We start from the raw sequence: 6,069 nt of genomic DNA on the forward strand, positions 1-6,069 counted from the left end.
GATGCGATCAACAGCGATCACGTACCCCATCCTCTACACGTTGTGATCAACAACGATCACGTACTCCATCCTCTGCACGATGCAATCAACACTTGATCGCCTCCTTCCTTGAAGAACTGCAGCATTTGCTCCGATCTTTTTCTTCGAACGACTCAAAAATTCAAACAGACTTTGAATACAGACTCGATAACGATTATTAATGCCTAAATACGCAGGGGCCTTTACAAACAACCGCAAATGTAAAAGATTTAAATCAAACCGAGGCTAATCATCCACAAAAACAGTCATTAATCCGCACATCCACAGCAATTTAACAATTAAATAGTGTAGAAATGCACCCACCAAGAACGTAAATGTCATTTCATTGCAACATATGAAATTGGAGTATCAGAACCAAGCTCTGATACCAAATTAAGGATCTCTTACCGAAGAGTTCCATGAGTGCGTTCGGATCTCTCCAATTTCACAGTGACCGAAATACATCAAATACGTTCAAACACACAGTTATGCAAACAAGCAGTAATTATCGGCATGCTTTGAACAAGAAATTACAAGGGAGAGAGTTGTCATACCAGTTGAAGACGATCTTCAAACTTTAGAACTCAATGTAGTGGAAACCTCTACCCGATCAACCAACACCCAGCAGATGAATCGACTGCAGCAGCACGAACAACCGCAAACTCAAGAATGCAATGGGGATGACACCACCAGAAAAGAGTCCCATGTATTCTCGAAGTGAGAACCTAAAGCGTGGTGTTTGGTGAATTTGGTAGAGGAAGGAGGAAGAACAGATTGTGTAGGCGATAAGCAAGTGGGAAGGAAAAAGCTATCATATAGCAAGATACTTATCATTTAGGAGAAACTGCACAATCGTGTAGATTTTACTGAACGATCGTTTAGGAAAAGGTATATGATCGTTGAACAAACACAGCTATACGATTGTTTAGGGAAGTTATCTGATCGTTTAGGAACTAATGTGTGATCGTTTAGGCACGAGTTGGTTGATTGTTTAGGCGCAGAGCGACTATCGTATAGGCTTTCGAGATTAAGCGATCGATTGCGATTTTAGACCAACGCGCTCTTCCGATCTCTTTTCGGATGAACAATTCAAAATTGAAACAAATTTCATTTTAATTCATCGGTTACAATAACCAATGCTCTTCCCACTAATGCACGTCCGAAAGTGATTTTGGCTTAATTATCATATAATTAACCAATAAAAATATTAATAAATATAATCATATTATATTTTTACCCTATAGTTTGATATCACATATCTACTATAGTAATTTCTCCTCTATTTAATATAAATCATATTTATATTTAATTTCCTCCATAATAATGTATCTCATACATTTAGCATATTATATCATATATAATTAACTAGTTCAATTATATCATATACAATCAAATTTTCTCTTATCAATTTGAACATTTCAAATTAACCCAAACATAGAGATAGAGGTTTATGTGTAAACCATGTAGACTTATCGCATATTTATCACATGCGTTCTAGCCTTAGAAGCCGTAGCATTCAAGCCGAGAGGTGGTTTACTATTGTATGCATGTTGCATGATCGCAAGCATGGACGCATTCTCGGGAGTGTTAGCCGAAACTTTTCTCAACCCGTTCACCGCATATTCATCGTATTTCCCGTTTACCAACTCTTTCCAAACTATGCCACATTCGTTATTTATTTTCATCAACGCAAACAATAAACCCAACGATTTATTTGACTGGTTACCGCAAGTTTTCATAAAAATCACCAACGCAACTATTTTCACAAGTCCCTGTTTTCGACCCTAGACTTACCAGGAAACTCAGAGGAATTTACACTTGAATTCCGCTGGGGAAACTTGAGTGCACAACGAAATCCATCAACACATATCATCCATATTTTCATTCATAAAAATAAAGCATCAAGTTTTTGGCGCCGTTGTTATCGGCAAAATAGTTTGTTAACGGTAATTTTTTTTATTTCTTTGTAGGATTCTCAATCTCTGGCGAATTATGACCCGGAGATTGAGAGGACTTTTAGAAGAAGATTAAGTGACCGCCAACAACAACAAGAAGAAACACCAAGAATGGCGAAACAATCGGCAGAAAGGGCCGCCTGCGAACAATATAATGGCCAACCCCATCCTTTTGGCGAATGACCACAATAGACCCATCCGAGACTATGTGTCACCTAACCTCTACGATTCTCTCTAGGAATCATGAGGTCGGCACTAGATGGATCGAGGTTTGAAATGAAGCCAGTAATGTTGCAGATGACCTAAGCTGCTGGAAAGTTTGGAGGAAGGCGTGGTGAAGATCCGCATGCCCACCTCCGGAGCTTCATAGAAATCTGCAACACTTTTGTGTTCCCGAATATCTCAACCGAGGAAGTTCGACTAGCTCTATTTTCCTTTTCTTTATGTGATCAGGCGAGGAATTGGGCATACTCTCTCGAACCGGGAGAGATAACTTCGTGGGAGTAGGTGGTGGGAAAGTTTATGAAAAAGTATTTTCCACCAACTGAGAACACTAGGAGAAGAAAATTAATAACAAATTTTGAACAAGAAGATGATGAATCGCTCAGTGATGCTTGGGCGAGGTTCAAGCGGCTGGTAAGAGACTGTCCACACAATGGCTTACCAGATTGCCTGCAAATGGAAATTTTCTACCAAGGATTGAACCCTTCTTCGCAGACCGCTGCCAATGCGGCAGCCGCTGGTGGTCTGCTCGAAAAAACATATGAGGAGGCTAAGAGTATACTTAATCGCATTTCCAAATATCACGAGGATTGGAGGGAAAGCATTTAGAGATTAAGAATCAAAGAAAATGATGCAAACAATGAGGTCATCGCATCCCTGCAAAATCAAATGACTGCGATGATGAGTTTAATACAAGACATCGCAATTAATAATATGAGAGCGAAGAAAGGACAGGTCAGCGCAATTACTAAAACGAACACAAGTTGTGTCATTTGCGGTGATGCTCACCAAATGGAAAAATGCCCAACAAACCTGCAGTCGGTATGCTTCATGAGAGATAACCCCTTTTCAAACACTTACAACCCTGGGTGGAGAAACCACCCCAACTTTGCTTGGAAGAATCAACAACAAAATTTTCAATCTGTGGCGTAAAAAGAAGGGCCACAAGGATTCTTTTAACGCAACAACGGTCAATCGAGCAATCAAGCAAGTAGCTCACAACAACCACCGCAATCCTCTTATTTGGAAAGCCTATTGAAGCAATATATAGAGAAAAACGAGATGGTGCTTCAAAGTCAGGTCACATCCATCCACAATCTTGAATTACCAGATTGCGAGTGAGCTGAAAAATAGACCGCAAGGAGCATTGCCGAGCTCAACTGAGCTCCCTTGCAATGCTGAGGGTAATGGGAAGGGATAATGCTTAGCAGTCTCATTGCTAAGTGACGACACGACTGCAGAAGTAGGGGAGAAGCGCATTGCGACCAACTTGAATGCGGTGATAACCAAAGACCCGCTGACCTGTAGTTTGGAGAAGCCCGAGAAAATAGACCCTGAAGTTGCGTTCACCCTTAAGCCTCTAGATCTTGAGACCAAGAAGCTCAACCACCAGTGACTCCGCAAAGACTGAAAGAGGAACAAATTGAGGAAGAAAATATCGCAATAGTGGTTGCAGCGCAAAATGCTATGATCCCACCTAAAATGGGCGACCCGGGAATCTTCACGATCCCATGCTAAATGAGAGGGACCTTAAGTGGCCAAGCACTATGCGAGCTTGTGGCAAGTATAAACATAATGGAGGTCTCAATCTTCAAACAATTGAATGCCGGCACACTTACGCCCACAAGGGAAACTCTCCTACTCGCAGACAGATCTCGAATACATCCTGAAGGAGAGTTGAAAAATGCCGCAATCTCAATCGATAAATTCATCCTACAGGCAGACTTTCTCATTTTGGATTATAAAGCGGACGAAGATGCGCCCATCATATTGAGACGACCATTCCTTTCAATTAGTCGCACTCAAATTGATGTGCGCAAGGGGGAAATTGTAATGAGTATTCATGAGGAAAAACTTCGGATTAAGGCAGTAAAGACCCTAGAAGACAAAGAAAAGAGAGAAAAGCCACCATAGACGTGAGCAAACCAGCCGAAAATAAGTGGTCCATGCATTATCAAATGATCGCAACTTATCAGAGACGCAAGTTTTGGAAAACCTCAATTCTTCAACTCTTTTCTCCACTACTCGGAATTTTTACTATATTTTCAAATCCTGAACTATCCTTGTTTTACTGTCACTTTCTTTATTTCTACAGGAAAAAAAAAGTTTTATTTTGTTTAAAATAATTTGACCCTCTCTTTGTTTTTCCTTGCAACGATCGAGACGCTGGATTGCGGAGATGTTACGTGAAGAAGCACTTATCTTATTCCATAACCGCAACTCAAAGAAGAGAGATCGCTGCAAAGATGGATGCGTCAATACAATGCGGGCGACAGCGCAAAATTTGGGGGTGTACTCTTCCTTATCTTTTTTTCCAATTTCGTTCTATCACATTGCATTTTAGTTTTCAAAGTTTATCATCGCATCCTCTTTAATCACCGCAGTCATGTGACATGGATAAATTTAGTAAGTTATCGCATTTTGTTTCTTTGCCAAGTATGATTTCAATGATGAAAAACATGCTTCCATGTCTTTCGTATACATCAGAGTCAACTTAATCTTAAGGTAGCTACTTCATGAAATATTTTTAGAAGTTAGGGGTTTTCTAGCTTTCTTTCAAACTTCCTTTACAACACATTCTATGACCATCACATGACTTATTTTAATTACTTTTGGCAATGTGGACATTGTCGTATTCTAAATTTGGGGGTGAGGTATTTATTTTCGACCTTGCTATACAAAAAAAAATGAAAAATTGAATGATGAAAAATATAAATATTTGAGAATAAAAACTCCACTGTCAACGTAATGGAAAACCCATGTTGATAAGAGTTAAGTTGTGAAAGGCACTTACCCGTAGTTGGATGTCCGCATGACACACGTGGGGGCAAGCCAAAACAAAAGTAAGTCACCAGGATCAACACATAAATCAATGACTGCGACTCCACTGCCAAATCAGTATGAGTTTAGTCTGAGAAAGAGTGCATTGCTCGTAGTTGGATGTCCGCATGACACACGTGGGGGCAAGCCAAAACGAAGGCAAGGCACTCAGATCAGCGGAAGGTTAGAAAAAAAATATAACAATGAAGAAAATTTTTGTGCAAGGATAAAATCATTTGACACTCCAGAAGAAAAATTTCTTTTAAAATAAATCATGCAAGGTTTTGGAATTTAGTAAAGTCCTTTTGAAAATTAAGCTTGCAATCCCTAAGTCTTAGAAATATTTTAAGAAGAGACTTGAATAAGACTTAAGAAAATTCTGGTATATAGGATTTGAGTGAAGTATCCTTGAGAAATCTAGGGAAGAAAACTTTACAGTTAACTTCCTAAAGGAATCTTTAGCTTATACTTTAGGACAAACATTGTTTAAATTTAGGGGTGTGATAACGGGCAGAAATGCACGTTATCATAGTGCTAAGTTCTTAAACAATGTTGCATTGTGTTGATAAAATATGTTAAATTGCATCCATTGAGCATAAATTCTATAATATTACGGTCGCATGCGTCCAACGCATTAGAGCAGTTGATCTCTATATTTTTGTGCAGAATATGCGAACGCAATGCAGAGATTGCGATCATAGGAATACATTGGTCGAGCGCAACTTCACCGCAAGACTTTGTGTTGATCGTGCTCGCAAACATTCGTCCAAGAAGAATCACCGCAACTTGGTCAACGCAATATGGTGGACGCATCGGGGTGATAGGATAATTAAGAGTGATGGGACAGAAAGTTGATGACAGTCGGATCCAAATTAAGTTGACATCCGATAACGGTCACAAAGTACATTCAGCTTTATCAGTAACGGTCAGAGATTGCCCAGGGAAACTCGAGAAAGAACCTTGGGGCGTAAGAGCAGAGAGCGAGCCGACTCTCACGAGAGCGAGAATATCTTTAGAGCACGAGTAGAAACAGTGCAAACGCCTGGCAGCAAGA

The 6,069-nt window shown here is 39.9% G+C and overlaps 1 non-coding gene across 1 annotated transcript; it reads right to left on the minus strand.

Annotated features, from left to right (window-relative positions):
* Window positions 1–2,528: 2,528 nt before the first annotated feature.
* Window positions 2,529–2,635, minus strand: LOC120080659. Its single transcript, XR_005482610.1, has one exon. It is a non-coding gene; the product is annotated as a small nucleolar RNA R71 (small nucleolar RNA).
* Between the last annotated feature and the right edge of the window lie 3,434 nt (window positions 2,636–6,069).

This window comes from Benincasa hispida, chromosome 6 (genome assembly GCF_009727055.1).
Source record: "Benincasa hispida cultivar B227 chromosome 6, ASM972705v1, whole genome shotgun sequence".
NCBI lineage: Eukaryota > Viridiplantae > Streptophyta > Magnoliopsida > Cucurbitales > Cucurbitaceae > Benincasa > Benincasa hispida.